General features: G+C 33.7%; 1 protein-coding gene across 3 annotated transcripts in view; it reads left to right on the top strand.

The window, feature by feature from the left end:
* The first annotated feature begins 416 nt into the window (after positions 1-416).
* LOC111048929 (UDP-glucose 4-epimerase) overlaps positions 417-23,720 on the top strand; it is an 89,499-nt gene continuing 66,195 nt past the window's right edge. Inside the window, exons 1-2 of one of the 3 annotated variants that reach the window (XM_039427458.1) lie at positions 463-622; positions 740-778. The gene's annotated coding sequence lies outside the window, so the exon portion shown is untranslated. Of the gene's footprint in view, positions 623-739; positions 779-23,720 lie in introns of all 3 variants that reach the window. The other 2 variants (XM_039427457.1, XM_039427456.1) reach the window with 2 other exon arrangements.

Genomic DNA, 23,720 nt, shown 5'->3' with positions numbered 1-23,720 from the left:
TTATTGTATTCCTATTATTGACATGTCATGGCTAAATGTTAAATATTGTATTGGCATGATAAATATTGTATTTATGCAAACAAATGTGACGAATAAAGATCTTATCTTATCTTAACACTGTAATAAATATATTTGAAATGCTCAATGAAACTGTTACAGTTTTTTTTTCATGTGTTTGTACGTGTTTTGATTTTTTGACGTCATCGATCCCACAATTGTGGGTAATGGATGAAGCTGAAGGTATTAAGGAAAATTCAATGTAGTATTTATTAAATATAACTGATTTGCACCTTGTCTTTTATGCAAGTTCCCATTATATCAATAGGGCCATTCAAATTTTCCGCCGCTTCTTGCCTCTCTCTGTCATGGCTGCCCATGTTCAATTCGTAACAGGAATAGCGGCCACTCTATAGTTTAGGCCTACTATATTTTAGCTCGTTGGTCAGAGTAGAGTAGCTCCTCAGATTCAGTTTTGTCTCTGTGTTGGTGTTCACTGTTCGTGTTCAAGTGTTCAGTATTCACTTACTAGTTACTACTGTTACGGTTGTTGTTTACTTTCAAGAGTAGCACCTTACAAAATTATTGTACGTGCTAAAAATCTAACCTCAATCTCAGCTTTCAGGTAAGTTTAGGTTTATATTTTCTTTTTAATTAATTTAATAAAATTGTGTAGTTTTCATTTAATTCAATAAATTAATCATATTGGAAAAGTAAGTTATTGACATTTTTATCAGACAAGTTTCAGGTAGTTCTGTCCTTGCCGGTTTAGGTACTTACGGTAACGTATTTTTTGACCTTACTCAAATATCAATTATTGTGTTATGTATTGCTATTGCAGATTGCAACATTCACTTTCTTCTATTGACAGTATTTGCTATTTTGATTTAGTTTTATATAGAGTGGTACCTACCGTGTACTATTACTTTTCAAGTAAATAAACCATTTAGGTACTTTTTAAGTTACGATTACAGTACTTTGCTTGAAATGCATGTTTAAAGATACCTCTTAACTTGACCCATTTTTTAACTTAATACAGTTTAGCCTACCAGTATTAAAATATAATATCTCAAAACTTATTGTAGGGCTACCTCATGGGCTAAAGTGCAGTCTGTTATCATATTATTTTTACTAGGATTATAATAACAGACTTTACTTTAACCCATGAGATGGCCCTAAGTTATAATAAGTTTTAAGATCCAATATTTTTATCAGATTTATAATTAATTTAAGATAGCCATCAATTTAAGAAACCACAAATCAATTCTATCCTAATCAAACAAATAAATAAGCTTAATGTAGCCTATGTCTAGGCTGCCAGCCGGTAACTCCTATTTGAATTGAAATTTTTTTCCTCTCTTCAATTCAATTTCAATTTTCAATTCAATTTATTAAAAACACACAAAACAAGACAAAACAAAATTACAAAGATTTACGAAACAAATAAAACACAATAAAATGTTACAAATATAAAAAACGATGGGCTTAGTGTTTGGGTGTGTTGGAGAAGAGAAAAAAAGAGAGGAAGATACCTAGCCAACTATGGTTTCCCATGTAATAGGCAGGCAAAGAAGAGAAGAGAAGTAATGAGGAAAAAAGGAAGGGAGAAATAGGGGGAAGGAAGAAAACAGAGGAATAGGTACTCAAAATAAAGGTAAGCGAGTCCACTGAAAAATGAAAAAACTAATGAAAAAAAAAAATGCTGGAGCAGAAATCTCGAGTCATATATCTAAATGGAAGAAGAAATTACTGTATGTCCAGTTTTTTATATCCAGTTTAATTTTTCCGCTGATCTTATTGTCCATGAGAAAGTGATTCGGAATGAGGTTTATTATTTTAGTACCTATGTAAATTAATTGCCTCCTTATACATTCATATTAGTGTTATAGGTTACATATTTGTTAGCAGTGGCCCTTAGATTATAATAATTAAGAGTAGAGTTTATTGTGAGAGGAAAATCGGATCTATATTTTATTAAGTACTCAATTACGGTTTTTATGTATAATTGACGTATAGTCATGACCTCAAAATCACTAAAAACCATATCCGTTGGATAGAGCCTGGGTTTGTTTAATATAGTTTTAATTATCAGTTTTTGTGCTACAAATAATTCAGCAATATGACAGTTGAAACAGCCTCCCCAAACAACTATGCCATACTGCAGAATTGACTTGACTAGAGCATGATACATCATTTTCAGGTGGTTCTTATTAAGAATTCTGTTAACTTGGTAAAATTTAAAGGATAAATATCTAATTTTTCTACATATGTATTTAATATGAACATCCCATTTAAGGTTTTCATCAATTATAATTCCCAAATACTTAGTATTATTGACTTTTTTAATGGTGGGACAATCACAATTACCCAAGTTTAAATTGCACTGAGAATGGAGTCTCAAATCTTGATTCTCGTTAGGCTGCCCTACTCTATTTGCAGAGAAAGTAATGTAATTAGTTTTTTCAATATTTAAACTTAAGGTATTCTTATCTAACCACTTCTTAATTAAAAGCATATTATTTTCAGCTATAGTATGAACTTCATTCCATGAATTTCCGTGAAAAATAGCTGCAGTATCATCTGCAAAGGATATCACAGTTGAGTTTAGAAGTCTTAAATTTAAAAAGTCATTTACATAGAGTATGAAAAGGATGGGAGAAAGTACAGTACCTTGAGGAAGACCATAAGAAGTTAAGTTAGTTACACTAGATTGATCATTTATGGTTAGGGACTGGGTTCTATTACTCAGATAGCTTTTGAACAATTTAAGCGAGACTCCTCTGAAACCATAGGACTCTAGTTTATTGAACAAAGTATTATGAGGTATTGTATCAAAAGCTTTGCGTATATCCAGGAAGACCGCAATAGTTTTCTTATTGGAGTTTATTTTATCAGATAAAGTATTGATGAATTTTATTAGAGCGTCAGATGTACTTTTACTATTTTGGAAACCGAATTGGTTCTTGTTGATTATTTTGTTAAGATTCAAGAAAGAAACAACTCTTGACTTTATTAGTTTCTCCATTATTTTAGCAAGGTTGCTGATAAGACTAATCGGTCTATAATTACAGGGATTAGTCGGGTCACCTTGTTTGAATAGAGGTTTTATTTTGGCTGATTTGAGGTGCTCGGGAAAATATCCCTCCTCAAAGCATCTATTAAAAATGAAAGCGAGAGGTTGAGATATAAAATTGGCTATTTTCTTCAGCGTAATATTACCTAGACCATCAATACCAGGACTGCAGTTGTTCTTTAGATTTTTAATAGTTGCCTCAACTTCAACTGGGCACGTTGGTCTCATAAAAAACGTATTATCGATCTGTATTGCAGGAAATCGATCACCAGTATTATCAGGGATATTGATAGTTTGAGCTTGTAATTTACCCACATTTGTGAAATAATTGTTGAGGGAGTGAGCATCAAGTTCAGTACTCTTTTCCTTGATACTGGCCTCACCTATAACCTCGTTTATGCACTTCCACAACTTCATGCTGTTGTTATTACAATTTTCAATTTTCTAGTAGACTTCCTTTGCATGATTTATGATCTTATTCAAACCATTACGATAAGCCTTATATTCATTCTTTAAGATATTGTTATTAGGATCTCTTCTGAGTCTAGAATGCATTTTGTCCCGCGTGATTATTGATCTTACGATGCCTTCAGATATCCAGGGCTTCAGGGGACGAAGTCTGTTAGGTATCACTTTTACCTTCTTGCATTGATTGATGAGACTGGTCAAACGATCGACAAATTTATCCATAATAGTGTCAATGCTTCCATTCACGGTATAGATTTCTCCCCAATCTTCATTCCTTATGCGTTCCAATAGTGCATGATAGTTGGTTCTAGTTAATGTGTTTATCAATACGTTTCTATTATCCTTATTGATAGGGACCTTCACCAAGTTCAGTACAACCGCGTAGTGGTCAGTTATGGTTGTCCTAATATAACTCCTTTAGTGAACATAGAATGGTTGCCTGAATTTTTATAAAAATGTGGTCAATGCAAGAATTTGTTGTGGTTGTTACTCGGGTATCACCATTTATGTAAGACTTATAGCCATTACTATTGAAAATATGCAGATAATCTTGAACAGGAACACTAGTTGAATGTGTATTTATATCATGTCTCCCGCCACACATACATTTATTCCATTAGGAATTTTACTGATTTCATTACTCAGACTATTAAGAAAATTATCAATATTTTGATTACTTGGTGATCTATAAACCCCAATCACCTTCACAATAAAATCATCAATTCTTAAGTCAGCACTAACTACATTGGCATCAGAGATATCGAGTGAAACTTCATTGAATCCTATGCAATCTTTTATGTACATGCATAATCCATCACATTTATTCTGTTTAGTGTACTTATTTATTGCCGTATATCCAGGAATGTTGAAAATGAACGGCATATCTGCAGTCAACCAGGTCTCAGTTAATATTATAATGTGAATATCAGTTTTCAATTCATTGAGGCAGCAAATAAACTGATCGAAATTAGCATTCAAACTACGTATATTCATAGACATAATATTGAAACACTCAGCATCTTTATTTCTGTCCTCGTGAAAGTGATAGTTCAAATAATCGTCGATTACATCTGTTTCATTTTCTGTTTCTAAAATATTAAGAACCTCTTCAGTGTCACTCATAACTTATATCATCAGGTCCACTTCTCTTTTCCTTGTTCCATTCAACAAGCCCCTCACTATCTATGAATTTAAGTTTTTTAATTAGTTTGTCCACAGCATCATCTACCAGACTGGTTGTTAAATACCTGAAAGTTTCAGTGTGTCTAGACAAGGCAACAATCGCATGGGGCATGCTGTTATAGATTTCATTCTCCTTGTACTTAATTCTGATTAGAATAACATTTTTATGAGTTAGCCCTTGTGCTTCGTGGATTGTGTGAAGTGCAACATCCTCTCTCCACTTTATAGTATCACCCACCATAAGTTTTTCTTCTTGGGTGAATGTTAATATCAAAGTGTCGGGTTGTATCAGATGGTATTCCCCATTTCTGTAAGTAGGCAGAATTGAGATAGCTCTTTCATTAAGCGTCGTAATATTTTCATAGACAGTGGAAAGGACAAAACAAACATCGATAGGACATCTACGAGTTACCGTTTGTTTTGTAAAAGGTTCGCAGAATTCTGAAATTTTATGCCATCTTGTGGCATAATTACTTCTCTCAATGTAGGGTATTTGGTTTGCGTCACCAACTACAATTATTTCTGAGGCCTTACTCAAGTTAGCAATAAAACCGATGTAACCCGCATGCATAAGTAGAGCTTCATCAATAAAAACTCTATCGTATGTTTTATTCTGATTATGATTTATTATATATGAGCCAACTGTCCTGTAATCAAGCTTAAGACGATTACAATGTTTTCGACCATACCTTTCAATGACAGTTTCACGGATTGCTTTAATACCTGCCCGTGTTTGAGTGAGTACTAGATCCTTGCCAGGCTCATGATGCGAGACTATAAAGTAAGATTTACCACAGCCGGGAACACCGTCATACCACTTTATTTTAGGAAGTTTACACTCATGAAGAGTTATTCTATTTATAGTTTTTATTAATTCGCTATTCAGCATAAGTGTAGTATTACGTGTGACTAAAACATATCGTTCTTTAGTAGAGAATTTTAAAGTATCCTCTTGAAATTCTACGTAACTTCCACCCTGCTCCAAGCAATATCCCATTCGGTATTTAGAGTTTGTTTTGAATAGGAATCTTTTCAAATTATTATCATAGATGTTCATATTGTTATTCAGGACGCTTATTAGTTCATCACCTGATATTGACATGTTTCTATGCGTGATCCTAAGAAGAATATTTTTATATATTTTAGCATTTTCGTTATCAGTGTTTTGAAGTAGGGTCCGTAATTCAATCATAGAGTTTATGAATGCTTCACGTTTATTATTACCTTCAAAGAATCCTACAGGGTACTCAACTCCCGGACTATCAGATAGCTTAGGTATATTAAGAAAATTAATTTCACAATAACCTCGATAATAAAAATGAACTTCAAATCTCTAGCTCCTATGACAGTACTCAAGAGTTCAGTGGCAGGAATATCAAAATAAGTTTCACCAAGATTGTTAAAAGAATCAATTCCTATAATCAAAGGGTAATTGAATTTACTCCAATCATTTATTCTATTCAAAAGATCAATAAGTACCCCATTTTCACCATCATTTAATTTTAAATGTTCATCCCAATTACTTCCACTGATAATGATCAATTGAAAATCCAGAGATACAGCACTGTCTCAAGCCTATAAGGACCTTTGCACACTGGGCCACCATGGAAGCGCTTCCACGGAAGCGTGGTAGCATTGTCTCTTATCTGTCACTGCACTCTAGAGCCACCAGCCGAGCTTCCAGGAATGTGGTGGCTCGAGCCGCCGATTTTGTTAGCCACCAGACTGTCGCGCCACCACGTCATACCATTGATTATTATGTGTCATTGCACACTAGAGCCACCAGCTACCAACCACCAGAAAATCATCTCAAGTTCAGTTTCAATTCAAACCAAGTTCAGTACAGTAGTCTGTTGAAGTCGTCGTAATGAATGGTGAACAATTTGATACAGAAAGGTTCATTCTTGAAGTTGAAAGCAGACCAGCTGAATGGGATATGTCTTCAAAATTATATGCAGACCGGGATGTGTATAGGCCCACGAAGCTATAGGCTATGTCATTCCATACAATCATGATCATTAAAATTTCTATTCAAAATTTACATGGCCGTTTGCTCACGATCAGGGAGCCCATTTGTTACAAGACTTTTCATCAAAACAAACACTTGAAAAATGTTATAAAAAGATGAAGAAAGATTGATTCCCACATATCAGTGAAAGTGACAGGTATAAGTGAGAATATAAGAATATTATTCCCATAAGTTTTAATATGACTTTTCAATTAATAGGACTTTCAATTGGACTCAGTTTGTTATCAGTGGACTGAGAATGTGGAGTTGATGTTTTTTCAAAGAAAGATGTGTCAGACTCGAGATGTAACGATGGAGTGTCTTCTGTGGATAGTTTATTTTCAATTTCTTGTGATGGATTCTGCGCAGTCCTGATTTCTTGTCTCAGATTTTCTTTCATGGAGTTCTCTATAGTCCTATATTTTATGGGTCCTACTCGCTCGGCTGTGCTGAGTTTGTATAGTCTAATCAGAACTCATGAAAATGATATTTTCACTGTGCAGTTCTCTTCCATAATACTGTTATGCCTATGTGGAAATTCAGCATCCAGCTTTACAATCCTCACCTAGTCTATTCAGTAATTCAGTAAATTCAGTCCATGACCGGCAGTCGCCAGACAGACTTCGTCAAAATATAAAACAATTAATACACAAATAACTAGTCTAGTGTCTGTATGTGAGTAGCATAACATTTGAAATTTCAATAAAACGCAAAAATTGTCTTCAGATTAGCTTATAAGACATTATACTTTTTAACTCAACTCAATTACGGATAGTAATTTAGAATTTTTTATCCATAACCAAAAATTGATTTGATTTAAAAATTGTTTCAATTTTATATTTTCGTTGGAGATTATAAAATTCAACATCAACTCATGATCGAGTTGGGTGGTTATAATGACTTCAAAAAACACTGTATTGTATTTACCGTAAAAATAAGAAGTTTTCAGTTGTTTACCCAATCAAGACTACAGTGAGGTCCATGTTATAATGGCAGTGTTTGATTAGCAATGGTATTGCTGTTCTTGTCTATCATTCAACAAAGCGGATAGCGTTACTCTTTCTCTTGAGTAGTGACAGCCAAACTGAACGGACGTGTTTTGCTGTTGCTCTGATAGGCATATCAGTTTGTTGTTTTGGTTGTTGAATGGCTTTAGAATTTTGTGTTTCTAACCTCAATTCAATTTCATTCGATTAATCGTATAATTGGCATCAGTTATTTGGTATAAGCAAGAAGAGTACCGTATTGATTTTTCGCGAACATCAGGAGGCACCGGGAAACAGCAGGAAACATCACCAACGCCATCATCTACAGGAAAGCGAGAACTGCCAAAAAGTTCACCGAACATTCATAAAAGTAAGAAGAAAAACACTGAATCAGTGAACCCTAAGTTCTCTGATGGAGAACAGTGAGTTAAAAAAATCATGCAGGACTTTGAAAGTCGGTTGATAAATAGTTTTAATTTGAAATTCGATAAACCAGCATTGAAAGAGGACTTAACAGCTATGAAATTTACTATAGAAGATTTAATAAAGGAGAATACCGAAATGAAAGGCTAGGTAAATACTCTAACTGTAGAAAATAGTGTTTTGCATAAACGTATTGTCGGGTTAGAAGATAAGAGCAGTAGAAATAATCTCATTTTCAAGGGACTCAAGTATGATTTGAATGTGTCCAACCCTGTGACAGTTGTTAAAAACTTTTGTGTAGAGTACTTGAATGCAAGGCTTGGATGGGTGAATCGCGCACACTCATTGAGAAAGATGAGAAATGGAGGCTTTCTTATAGCACATTTTCCAAACGACATTGATATTAACCACATACTTAATAACACTAAGAAACTCAAAGGGACAAGTTTTATCGTACATAAGGACTTCTCGTTTGAAATCAGGAGAGTGAGATCTCGCTTATTTGCAATGAAAGAAGAAATATGGAAAGTGCAACCGGATAAGCGAGTGATTGTGCAGCATGATCGTCTAATAGTCGGCAACGTGGCATTTCTATGGGATGGGAACGGACTGAAATGCGACACCCACAGTGGCAAGGATAAACTGCAACAAGTGCTGGGATGTGATGGAGAGACTGTCAATAGTATACTACGCAGATCTGTGAATGTGATGGTGTCGGCAGAAAGGACTGAGGAGGCCTGAGGTGATGCCATCATTGCCATTTTTGTTTATAATATAGCAGGATTAAAGGTCAAGTGTCACTTTGAACTATTCAATTACTTGAGAGAATATGAATGCTTTGTGTTGTTAGAAACTTTCATAGAAGAAGGAGAGCAAATTATTTATGAACATTTTTTGAAAGGATATATTTTCTCATGGGAGTTTGCTACAAGGGATAGTAGATTTGGTAGAGCTAAGAAGGGACAACTAATAGCCTTTAACCTAGCTCCGCAGTGCAGGCTGGATGCTTGTCTGACTCGGACTAGGCGCTGAGACAGCAAATAATAGCAGCATTGGTGGGAATGCGAGCGGCCGCAGTAACATCTCTGCATAGTTCTGCCTAGCGGACAGACGAAAGATCAATCCAGTCGGTTATTTGATCCCTCCAGCCAGGCTCAGCCAAGCAGCCGAGACAATAGAACTATGGAGTGGCGGTCTTATTCCTGTTCATCAGCAGTTTTCTTTCTCACAATTATTTTGATTTTTGTGTTACCTATAATCAATAATAACTCCAGTCACCAGTAAAAAGTTTCCAGAAACGTGGTGTACTACCATTATTAATGACTTTTCATGAGGATTTTTAATTATTCAAAAACATTGTTGACATTCTGAGCCTACAGGCTAAACTTGGGGTCGCTGAGAACGAATCTGCAATCAGAATATCTCTATCACGAAAAATAACAAAAAAAAAAAACAGTTGTTGATCTTCCAGCTACCATTAACAGTCATCCTGCAATGCGGCCGAAACACTTCCAAGCCAGATACCCATCACAAATGACAACACCAAGCTGTGAGAAACCATCCCACACTGCGGCGCTAGGTTTAGGGACAGGTGGAAAAACTCTATTCTTCTTCTTCTTTGGCTGTGCCTTATCCCATTTATATGAGGTCGGCATTCCTTCCTCTTATTCTGCCTCTCCACAAAGCCCTATCCAATGCTTCCTCTCTCCTCCAACCACTCTCCCGTAAGTCAGCCGCTATTCTATCTCCCCACCTCATCATAGGTATACCTCGTCCTTTCAACCATCCTAAACCAAATCCTGCACTCTTCGTCCAAGATAATCCTCCTCCCGTCACTGTACATGCCTAAACCACCTTATCCTTGTCTCCTGCATTTTCTTTCCCTGTGGTCCAACTTTTACAGTGCCTCTTTTCCCCAGGTGGGAAAACTCTATAAGGATAGAAAAATCAAATGGAAGAGAAGTTTTATTTATGTTGGAAAATAATTTGTGCATGGTTCCAGTTTATTTGAGTGGAGGTCTAGAGAGTGAATAGGAATTTGATTACTGTGCTCTGTGTGATTTCTTGATCTCCTGTGATGATACTAGTAGTATGATTATTGTAGGTGATATGAATGGCCAGGTGGGAGAAGCGCAGTGCTTGCCAACTGAACTCTCAATTGATAGCACAGATATAGAGTATGAGCACAGATCTAAAGATAAAGTGTTAAATAGAAAAGGGAGAAAAATTATAAACCTTTGTGAGGAGTTCAATTTTGTTGTATTAAATGGTAGAGTAATGGGAGATGCTTTGGGAGAATTCACATTTATTAATAATAGAGGAGCGTCAGTAATCAACCTATGTTGTGTTAGTTTAGATAGTTTAAGTTTAGCAAAATATTTCAGTGTCATACCAGCAAGCTTCTCGGATTATTTGCCCTTATGTTCGACCGTTAACTGTGAATGTAGTGAACCTCTAGAGAATAATTGTTGTTTGCCACTAGCACCAAAATTATTTTGGAGTAGAAAAAACGGAAATAGTTTATTTATAGAAAAATTAGATCTCAGATGTAGAAATGTATTATTGCCAGAAAATATAAATGAAGCTAGTATTAAGTTGAGGGAGCTTATATATGACGCCACTTACTTCAAAAATGATTCCAATCAAACAAATAATAAATTCAAAAAAACGCCTGGTATGACAGATAGTGTGAAAAATAAGAAATAGGATGTTTTCCCTTCTGAAAATATTTAGGAGAACCAACTCCACGCAAATTAAAAAAGACTATTTGGTGGCGGTTAAGGAGTACAAGGAAACTTGTAATATTTAAGAAAATGCTTACTGGGAGCAGGTGAAAACAAAACTGAATTCAGTAATGGGCTCAAAACATTTCTGGGAATGAGTACGTGAATTTAAAGGATCAAACACAGTCAAAAATATAAAGCCAGAGAAATGGGTATGTCATTATAAAGAATTCTATAATCCCTCACGGTCGAGGGGCCCAACGTTGTACGTGGAGCCCTTCCGCAAAAATGAGTTGTTGGGCAGGATTATTGATATAAATGAAGTCAACTTATCATTGAAAAAATTGAGAAATGGAAAGGCTCCTGGTGAAGATCGAATTTCTGGCAAGTTTTATAAAATAGAACCTGCAGCATATAAACAGTTGATGTGTAGTTTTTTTTAATGAAGTTTATGAAGCAGGTATTGCCCCAGATGCCTTCAAAAAGTCAATGATTTTCCCACTTCTTAAGAAAGGGGACTCGAGATATCCCAAGAATTATAGATCCATATCATTCACAAACTCAATTTATAAAATTTTTGTGGGATGTTTATTGAATAGGCTGGAAAAATATTTGAAGCATACAAACAACATTAGGGAGAATTGAGGAGTTGGGTGGAAAAACGACCTGAGTCAAGAAATCAAGTTTTGTGTAAATTGAGTTTGAAATATTTAGTACACATCTTCATTATTTCATCAGAATGCAATATTCTTGCAAGTATTTGAACTTTATTGATCTTTTTATACTATTTTCAATGCTATTATTCATAATTAGCCAGTAATCCAAGGCTAACTGATATTAATTGATATAAGGTGTGTTGTCTCAGGTCGTTTTTCCATAACCCTGGTTGTTACATTTTCAGAGGTTCAATAAAATGATGAAAAACCCGTATCAAGAGTAGTGATAATGATAATATATTGCTCATGATATTGGATAATTAATAAGTAGGTAATAAAGATCTAAAAAATGTCATTTGGAAGTGAACAATTGAAGATGATATTTTCTTCTTGAACACGTTTCTTCCCATAATCAAGACTCTGGAATGTTACATGGTACTGTTCTGATTTTCGGGAAATTCATACACCCCAATGTTTTCAGCATCGGATTCTTCTTCAGAAGCGTCTTCTTTATTATTTCCATCATCTAGAGGATAATTGGTTCCCTTGGATGTATTAATGATCTTCTTATACCATTCATTTGGTAGAGAGTTAGTTGGGAGGATATTTTTAATATTCTTCCCGAAGAATGGACATTGATATGTCCAAAGCTCCGCCAATTTATGTAGATGCATAACAATATAATCTTGTATAGTTATTCCAAATTGCTTTTTTCATATCATATACAGCTCAATAATTATTTTCTTAGTCTATATTACATAAATTCATCTATAATTTTGCTGTATTGTAAGCTATTGTATATAAGTGTATAAGCCAGTATATACTGTAATCTACATAAATAAAGTACTCAATCAATCAATCAATCAGCTTCTTATTTTGTAAGAAAACAAAATAAGGATTTCACTGGCTGCTGGCTCACAGCTTGTCAGCTGAATAATTTCAGGTTTGCCACACAAACAAAAAATTTTCACAACTCAATCATTTTTCAAGATACAACATTTTATGTACCAAACTGTTCAGAATTTAATGGCGGATAGAATGAAGCGTGTTGCGGAAAAACAACACGAGTGGCCTCGGGTCGTTTTTCTACCCAGCTCCTCAATTAAGCCGGCTTCAGAAAAGGATACTCATCTGTGGATAACATTAGTGTTCTGTATAATTTGATTGAATATTTTGTGTCAGAAAAGAATAGAAGAGTATACTGTTTCTACATTGATTTCAAATCTGCATTCGAGACAATAATCTGCATTAATAATCTGCATTATTTTATAGATTATTAGAGATAGGTGTATCGAATAAGTTTGTCCAAATGATGAGAGGCTTGTATGATAATGTATCATCTGCTGTGTGGTGCAAGAAAGGGCTGACAGAAGGTATTCAGTTTGAAAGCAGCTTAAAACAGGGCTGTTTGTTGTCCCCGATTTTATTCTACATATTTACATATGATATCTGTGAATGTATCGGTGGAGGGCTAAGGATTGGAGGTCACGATATGAATGCACATCTTTATGCGGATGACATGGTAATATTCTTAATTGAGACACTGAGTAGTAAACATTGTTGTTTAGAGCTGTGGAACATAATAATAATTGTGTTGTGATTATTGCAAAAGTGAGTTATAGCTGATAGACTAGTGAATCCATCCGTTACGTTACGTATGAGACCACCGGTCAGGGCGCCATATGGATTAATTCCGGAATTCGAGGAAGTGGGAGAAGAGCAGGAGCAATCATCATCTTCAGGACAGGTCCAGGAGTCCCCTACAATGGAGCAACCAGCAGAGCAATCTACATCAAAGGTAATCAGCAATGAATTTTCAAAGGATTATGAACTTTTAAAGCAGATAAAGCACGAACTTAATCTATGGGCGGAAGCAGAATATGAAAAAAGAAAAGTTCTGAGAGCTGATTTCGACAGATTTATTTCAATAACTAATAAATTGTCGGAAACAATCGTCAAATTAGAAACAAGGTCAGTGACAATTTCACAGCTAGCGGCAGGGCTCGGAAACACCAATAAGGGTATTCAGGAGTCCCTTAAAAATATAAATAAGGCGATAGACAATATAAAACAAAGTGAAAGTAGGCCTACGTTAAGCTATGCTGATATGGTGCAGTTGCCAGAAAAATCGAAGGAAAATAAAGTTGCAGGGAACAATGTTAGGAAACTACAACCACAGGAGCATATAGTCATGTTGCAGCCAGTCAAACCAGTCCTGAACGAAGTGGAAAACAGTAGAATTATTAAAAATGTATTGCGGGAGAACATCAAAAACAAAGACGATATTAGAGTTGAAAAGACCGTGAATGTTAGAGGAGGTGACCTCATTATTTTTCTGAATTTGGAAGAGGACAAGAAGAAAATAATTGAACATGAGGCGTTGAAGACTGGAAATATGAAAATAGTTGAACCACAGAATAGGAAGCCACGTTTAATAATTTACGATGTCCCTAGTGATTTAAGCAAAGAGGAACTAGCCGAGAGCATTTTCAACAAAAACTTTGCTAGCTCTGATCTAGGAAAATAAGCATTTTTAAACGGATGTAAGCCTCTCTACAAGGTTGGACCAAAGAACAAGGAAGTAGTTCATTGGATCATTGAATGTGAGCCCGAGATAAGAAGAATTCTAATAAATAGGAAACAAGTCTTCGTCGACATGACTTCTTGCAGGTTAAATGACTTTATTTCGGTTCGCCAGTGCTTTGATCACGTTTCAAAGTATTGCAAAAAAGAAAGTGTAGTCTGCGGTCACTGTGCTGAAGATCATAGCACTAAAGATTGTCCAAATACCGCCAAGGAAGCATTATGTAGCAATTGTAAGAAGAACAAAAAGCCATCAAATCATAAAGTTCACGATCCACAATGTCCTAGCCACCAGAAATCATTGCAGCAATTGATTGAAAAGACTAATTATGGGATTGTTTAAAAATAGATATTGTTCTCAAAAAATAATAAATCAGGCTGGAAATATTGTGTTGGATATCAATGAAATTTTAGGTAATTTGGATGATACAAATAGAGTTCAACAAAGATCAAAAAGTAGGACATCACTCGTATTTAATTTTGGAGGTTACACTGACCTGAATATTTCCTTTGCCAGCATAAAAAACGGAAAAGTAAATATTTCCAAGGGCATTGCTACCGTAGTAAATAGGAAATGTATGAGCATTGATTACTTCAATAGTCTAACTACTATATTTTCACAAACAAAGCAAATTCATGCATCGGTCAAATTCGACAAGAAATTAAAAATACTCAATTTGTTCTTATTGACAGATAATAGTAACTTGCTTTCCAATCTAAAAATATTACTATCTATGATTGATGAATGGGCTTCAGATAAACAAGCTCTGACAGTTGGAATTCATTTTTTTGGAACCATGGCTGATGTATCTTGTATTGATCTCTTAAGTACTGTCTTGGCAACAAAACATATTAAATATGTGTTTTACTACAGGGGGATAAATAATCTTACATTTTTAAATATACCAAAAGAGAAAAACAATGAGAGCATGTCCAACGGGATACTTACCTGAAAAACCACCCAAACATGAATTTATAAATAGTATGCTGGAGTTCAGAAATCTTCTGAGTCAACATGATCAGATAAATTCTATTATTTACTATAAAATTCTGACTAACATCACAAGAAAAAACTTATTGAGCTCTTATTCGTACCTAATAGATATAAAGCGTAAAGATATGAATATTTATGATAATATTCTAAGAACATTTCTATGGCCAACTGGAAAAAGTTATAGAATGGGCTTCTGCTTGGATAACGAAGGAACCTACGTGGAATTCAATAAGAGTAATAAAAGATTCTTAACAAAAGAAAAATACATTCTTGTTAGTAGAAATACACAACTCATGTTAAACGGTGAGCTGTATCAGAAAATATCATCAGTTGACATTTCTGCTTCAAGTCTTCCTAATATTACGTTGATAGATGGTGTGCCAGGGTGTGGAAAGATGTTTGAAATACTGAACCAGCATAAACCAGGAATAGATTTAGTTCTAAGTCAAACAAGAGCAGGAATCAAAGAAATCAGAGAGGCTGTCATTCATAAGTATTGTAAGGATTACTGTAGAAAGATAATCAGATCAGATTACAGAACAGTTTCATCTTTCATTATAAATGGAGTGGGCAAGAAATATCATTGTGTCTTTATAGATGAGGCTGTACTGATGCATGCTGGCTACATTGGATTCATTGCGAAATTATCAGGATGCTCCGAAGTTTTCCTACTTGGTGATTCTAAACAGATTCCTTACATCGAGAGGAGTGGACTGAAAAGTTAGATGGTCTCATCCTTCAGTTTTTTGTGAGCCCACACGGAAAGTGACATTAACTAGAAGATGTCCAATTGATGTATGCTGCACACTATCCAAATTCTATGGTAAAATTGAAACAACTAGTGGAACTCTACGCTCAATTAGGAAGACTATCTTTAACGGCAGTCTTCCACAGCTTGATCCAGAAACACTCGTATTAACATACACGCAGAATGAGAAAAATTTATTCAAGAGTTACTAGGTGACAGGATTGATAAATGTGCCTGACCTTTTTTAAAGGTGATAAAGAAGATAATTTTGAAAAATTTTAGAATGTAGAAATAGGCCGACACATCTAGAAAATACCTGAGTCCATACCTAATTCATGCAGGTGAACGGGCTAGAGTCAAGAAAACATCAATTAATCTTGCTATGCCTGATTTAATAGGTTTATACTATAGAATAACACTACAATTTGAAAGTCACAGCTAAATTCCTTGATTTGTTACATGGACAACTTTCGGGCAGTGCTCCGTTCTCTCTGGACACGGACCTACACTCGCGCCAATTACCTAAATTCAACAACAACACACATAGGCAGGAAGTCCCCGTGTCCTCCTCTAAATCTTGAGTCTCAACTAAACAAAAAAAATTCCCCACAGCCTACAGGAAACGTCACCAACACAACGGATCTTTACACTATCACTACGCATGCCTACCGCAAAAATCACACCTAATAAAAAATATTTCCAATAATAAAACTGATTTACCTTTTCGAGAATAAACATTACTGATAAAGGGACTTAACAACCTCAACTCAATCAACTTATTTTTATACAAATTCCCAAGATTTGATCATCGTTACAACTTTAATCTACAATACCCAATATTTAGTTTAAACATCTCAGGCCAAAACTACTCATCAACTTTTCAAAACTACATATCAACAATAACTAATAAAACAGTTTCCTATTTATTCTCTGATTACCTTCGATCTACCTAAACTTATCAAAAAAAATTTCCTATTTTCCTCAAACATTCTCCCATAATAATTTCCGAATTTTCCTAATTTCATTGAGTTGACTTTTAAAATCTCAATATTCACTTTCACTACTACTATACTGATTTCAACTACCAGACGTGAGACCAGAATACGTACGTTGACATTACAATAATTCTATCATCATTCACGGAATTACAGAATACAAAAATTTATTCAGCACTTAGAATCATTGTTTTTCACCTATGCTAGTTTCTTCTACTAATTTTTATTCTACCGTTAAACCTTTAATTTCTCAATAATCAATTTCAATATTAGTTTAGAATACTTTCAACTTAAGCATCAATGATACCTAACTTTATCTTTAAGCACTTCAAAAGATTTTCATTTTAATGGATTTAACATAACTGAATAACTTTCCAGTTTCATCTACAATTATTTAAACTTCAGAAAAATTGGAGTAGCAACTATAAATTATTCATTCAACTCCAAACCCAAAATATTGACAGTTAACACGTTCACAGAATGAATTATTAAGTATAGACTCAGAAAAATTGATCTAGTATTATTAGAGTAAGTTATGAAAAATTTAATTTTTTAGAAAATTTGAATTCCAGAGATTTAAATATCTCTAGACAGCAGAGTAGCGCAGTTGTGAATAAAATTTAGAATTTAGAAATAGGCCGACACATCTAGAAAATACCTGAGTCTATACCTAATTCATGCAGGTGAACGGGCTAGAGTCAAGAAAACTTCAATTAATCTTGCCATGCCTGATTTAATAGGTTTATACTATAGAATAACACTACAATTTGAAATAATTGAAAAATACAAACAGCTTCAATAAACATTGGCAACTAAAATCGAACAACAGAAACAACAATTTCATGTTACTTTGGTGACATTCTTCATCTGATTCGGGGGCGCATTACTATCCCCTTTTAGATAGCAATATGTCACAAAACCAAACAATATCAATCATCAAATAACAAGTTAATTTCAACATAAAATTACTCAAGAAAGAAAAGCCCGTGGAACCCAAGTTTCGTCGATAGTAACCCATATAACCCATTTCATAATAATTTTGAATCCCCACTTTTGATTGACATTCTCGAATGAACCTTTGTTTCATCACACTGCACTTTCGTTGGTCTGTACGTTGCTTTATCGTCGGGGTTACAGTACCTTGTTTTTGGCGGTGAACTTTTACCGGTTGAATTTGGCTTGACGGCGATGTCCTCTTACATCCCTAGACCTGTCGTCTGAACGGGTGTCTTGAAGAGGTGTTACTTAAAGTTGCAGAACCAAAGGGGTGGTAGTACAAGAAGTTGGTTTGGGGACACACATGAACCGCTGTAAATAAATGTATTACAGCATTAATTTCTAACTCTTCCTACAATTCATCAAAAGCTAAAACAGGAGTTTATTCTGTTATTTAATTTAGATTTTATCTTGACATTCTGATTTCATTCTCAAAATTTAACAGATTTAAAACAAATTTACTTGCCAGAGTGTCATTAATATACAATGCAACGTTTATGAAAACACCCGTAATAAATTAATATAATGCTTATAGAAAATGAATACTTCATTAATTATGAAGTTAACTTTTATATAAATTGATATAATACTCTTAGAAAAGGAATAATTCAGATTGAAATGATGCTAACTTATATGATATTCTTCATTTGGTTTGCGAAATCGAATATAATTTTTCATATAGTAGCTCGGCTAGTATTGCTGGAAACTTGTGCGCTAGCCAAAATTTATTTTATTTATTATTTATGAACTTTAGGACGCAATCCAAGTGTAAATAATGGGCATTCGCCCAAAACTGCTCAGAACCTTAATTAAAAATGAACATTCCAGAGTTTATGATTTGATTTACCTACAAATACAAGTCCAAAAACGAGTATCAACTAGAATTATGAATTTATCACCAAATAAAACAAGACACTTTATAACACAATAAAGAAAAAAATGTTTGCCTTATAAGATTCATCTTGTAGATAGTTTTTACCTTTAATTAAATAAAATTAGTAGACACATAGAAAATAATTTAAATTGTATTAAAATTTGAACATTCATTAATATTAATTTCCTGGAAAAGAAAAACTTTCTTCTTCTTCTATTAAGATCTCCATCATAAAAAATTTACTAAATCATTCGAAAGCCTTAATGACATAAGAAAACAGAGTCTGAAAAAAATAAAATTATAAAATGTCATAAACTCAATATGAACATAATCTTAAAAATTTCATTCCAATTTAAAGGCTATCTTCTGACTTTCAGCAAACTCTATGATAATATATCTCCAGAAACAATAACTCAAATGTAACGTAACTGAAAACTTTCTATACTTCTTTAGAAAAAATTTATAAGTATCTTCCATCACTAATAAAATCAAAAGGATTATTCTCAATCAATATTATTAACTTGAAAAATAAGGCTTGTTGATAAAATACTCTTTGATTGAAGTTTCAATTAATTAAATTCCCTAAATTATATTTTAACCTTATTTTACGTACCTTAGCGGTTATTTGAAGAAACAATTATTCGTACATGAAGAAGAAACACAATTAAACTTTTCAGGACATGGCACTACTAGAAAATTTAAACTTTAATAAAAATAAAACTAGCTCCACATCAACTAATTATATAAACTTATAAACTTTCCCAAAAAGGGCGAAAAATAGTGATCACACATCTTTACTCTCGTAGTGCTCCTAGCAAAGTGTCCTCCGAAACGTAATCTGGTCTCTCGACTGGGGAATCCCCACTACTGTATTTAGAAACAGGTCTCCTATTGGGCGAAGGGAATCAATTTGACCAATCGTCGCATGGCTTCTAGAGCCTTTGGACCAAATAGTAACTGCAAAATCGGTAGTTTGTTATAATTTCATTGCTTGCTGTTTTCCAACTTATTGCACTTTATGTCGCGACAGGAAGGCTAAGTTTTAGAGATAATTCCATAATCTACATTCCTCGACGACTCGGAAATTCCATAATCTACATTCCTCGACGACTCGGAGCCACAATTTTTAAATATCTATCATGGGAAACTCAAAGTCATGGCCGTTCATAATAGAGAGAGAAAATAATTTATTTCGCTAACTCACTTACAATAATGGCTCTAGTCTATTGCATATTAAATTTACTATTATAACTTGGGAAAAGGCCTGAATTAAAAAGAGTGCTCAGCACACTCCCACTCCTTATGGTGTGAAACACGCAAAAAGAAATCTAATCAGGATATATTACCATAGAGGCATTCTGTATAATTTGGAGAGTTGAATTTCTGGATAGATAGTATGATCCAATTTGAAGCGGGCCCTCTTCAAAAGAAATCTCTTTAATCATTCCGAAATTCAGCAAAATGTATAACTAATTGAGATTTGTGGCAAGAGTCTTTAAAACTGTGGCAAGAGTCAGGACAAAACAATATGGACGTATCCACCTTTTAAGTAGGTACTAAAGACGGACCGAGTATAATAATCTTGAATACTTCAATCACTTTATTGAGTCCCTGGTTATTTTCTTGGCAAACTCTAACAAGGGAAAATGTTTAAAAGACATCATAGTTTTAATTGGTTCTATGTTACTCTGCTGTTGTAAAATATGAAGTAGGTTGATTATAATAGTAAAGGATGAAACTTTTTCACTCAGCTGAATGTATTGAAATCTAACTATCATTACTATAGAGTTGAGAGTGCAACATATTTTTAACAATATAAAGCAATTCAGTAGGCAATACTATTCTACATAGACTACGATTCAAAGATAATAATGGTTAAAACTGCAACACTAGCGAGTCATCGGAGAGCAATGACACACGCTTGATGTACATTCCGTAGCTATGAAAATTTTCTATCCATTATTGTATTCCAGCAGGAAATCTCTATCACTGAATTATATTAAAGTGAACTAAAATGGAATCAGTTGAACTGAATAAACCTATGATAAGATTATAATTTTATTTTTTTTTTATTATTTCAATTTATTAAAAACACACAAAACAAGACAAAACAAAATTACAAAGATTTACGAAACAAATAAAACACAATAAAATGTTACAAATATAAAAAAAACCATGGGCTTAGTGTTTGGGTGTGTTGGAGAAGAGAAAAAAAGAGAGGAAGATACCTAGCCAACTATGGTTTCCCATGTAATAGGCAGGCAAAGAAGAGAAGAGAAGTAATGAGGAAAAAAGGAAGGGAGAAATGGGGGGAAGAAGAAAACAGAGGAATAGGTACTTAAAATAAAGGTAAGCGAGTCCACTGAAAAATGAAAAAAACTAATGAAAAAAAAAAATGCCGGAGCAGAAATCTCGAGTCATATATCTAAATGGAAGAAGAAATTACTGTATGTCCAGTTTTTTATATCCAGTTTAATTTTTCCGCTGATCTTATTGTCCATGAGAAAGTGATTTGGAATGAGGTTATTATTTTAGTACCTATGTAAATTAATTGCCTCCTTATACATTCAATATTAGTGTTATAGGTTACATATTTGTTAGCAGTGGCCCTTAGATTATAATAATTAAGAGTAGAGTTTATTGTGAGAGGAAAATCGGATCTATATTTTATTAAGTACTCAATTACGGTTTTTATGTATAATTGACGTATAGTCATGACCTCAAAATCACTAAAAACCATATCCGTTGGATAGAGCCTGGGTTTGTTTAATATAGTTTTAATTATCAGTTTTTGTGCTACAATAATTCAGCAATATGACAGTTGAAACAGCCTCCCCAAACAACTATGCCATACTGCAGAATTGACTTGACTAGAGCATGATACATCATTTTCAGGTGGTTCTTATTAAGAATTCTGTTAACTTGGTAAAATTTAAAGGATAAATATCTCATTTTTCTACATATGTATTTAATATGAACATCCCATTAAGGTTTTCATCAATTATAATTCCCAAATACTTAGTATTATTGACTTTTTTAATGGTGGGACAATCACAATTACCCAAGTTTAAATTGCACTGAGAATGGAGTCTCAAATCTTGATTCTCGTTAGGCTGCCTACTCTATTTGCAGAGAAAGTAATGTAATTAGTTTTTTCAATATTTAAACTTAAGGTATTCTTATCTAACCACTTCTTAATTAAAAGCATATATTTTCAGCTATAGTATGAACTTCATTCCATGAATTTCCGTGAAAAATAGCTGCAGTATCATCTGCAAAGGATATCACAGTTGAGTTTAGAAGTCTTAAATTTAAAAAGTCATTTACATAGAGTATGAAAAGGATGGGAGAAAGTACAGTACCTTGAGGAAGACCATAAGAAGTTAAGTTAGTTACACTAGATTGATCATTTATGGTTAGGGACTGGGTTCTATTACTCAGATAGCTTTTGAACAATTTAAGCGAGACTCCTCTGAAACCATAGGACTCCAGTTTATTGAACAAAGTATTATGAGGTATTGTATCAAAAGCTTTGCGTATATCCAGGAAGACCGCAATAGTTTTCTTATTGGAGTTTATTTTATCAGATAAAGTATTGATGAATTTTATTAGAGCGTCAGATGTACTTTTACTATTTTGGAAACCGAATTGGTTCTTGTTGATTATTAATCACGGAAGGTAAACTAATAAAGAATAGGGATATCAACAAAATAATATGAAATATAAAGCGAATAGAATATAAAATATGAGGCCTTAGACATTATCCTTATTATTTTATGAATGAGAATATATTTTATCCATATGTACTAACTCCTAACTATGTGAATGTATAATTCTTAACTATGAATGGATGAGTATTAAGCTATTGAAAATGGGTATAGTATAGAATATTATGATAAATCGTCTTATGGTAAATAACTTATTATTATTAGATACATCACATACATACATTGCTACATAGGATATTATGACTGTTGATAACTTCAAAAATTATTCATCACCCGATTTACCAAACAATCAATTATCTACTACCATGGGAAAACTGTACAATCATTTCATTTACCGCGAGTATGCAGCCATGCATGAAATAAGATTAAACCTAATTCACCTACCTAAATATATTTAATATTACGAAGTTAATAACATAATTTAATGACTAATCTAGTTGCGCAAGTTATTTACATTCCGGAATTTCTTCTATATACATTATATTGTCACGTAACAAAATCTTTGACTAATAAACCCTTCATGAACTTGTAATGAATCCTTCTAACAAATACACGGTAAATATCTTTATCATAACTCTTTTTCTCTTTCCTCCTTCTCATTCATTAGGAATCATCTCGTTGAGTGTATAGGGACAAGGCTACAGAGTGGCGCCATACTCACAAAAACTTATCCAATTATAACTCACGACAAAATATCTTGTCTTCAATAGACTGATCTGTTTCCTATTTTTTCCTGATCTGTTTCATATATTTTTCAACATGACTCAAGTGTGATTTTGCATTCTACAATCATGAGAAAAACACTTTTCATTATAATATTCTAGTAGGAAACCTCTACCACAGAACGCTAGTCAAAACAAAACTATGATATCGGGTGCCAGGCTTTAATCGACAATAATAATTCTGTATTTCACTTCTCACTAGAGTACGTGACATTTTCTCTAAACACTGGAAGCATAATTTTCATCGCATGATTTAATAATATGAAAGTTCAGCTGGAACAACTATCTTAGCATTGGACTGCTACTGCTTGACTTCTGATTATCAACATTATTGAATTTACCAATACACTAACACATTAATAGACTACTATTACACTATTACTGATTCTCAAGTTCACTGACATTTCCAACCTTACTGGAGCCTCACATAATCATTTCTCAACAATAAACTTCATATTTAACTAGATCTCAAAACATCCCAACTTATTCACATGGAAAACTTGATTGCAATTTTACTATTCATCATTAAAAAAAATTATCATTTCATTAAAGATTTTCCTATTT

This window comes from Nilaparvata lugens, chromosome 4 (assembly GCF_014356525.2).
Source record: "Nilaparvata lugens isolate BPH chromosome 4, ASM1435652v1, whole genome shotgun sequence".
NCBI classification, from domain to species: Eukaryota; Metazoa; Arthropoda; class Insecta; order Hemiptera; family Delphacidae; genus Nilaparvata; species Nilaparvata lugens.
Note: the sequence above shows the minus strand (reverse complement) of the source record. Positions and strands in the feature narration are given on the sequence as shown.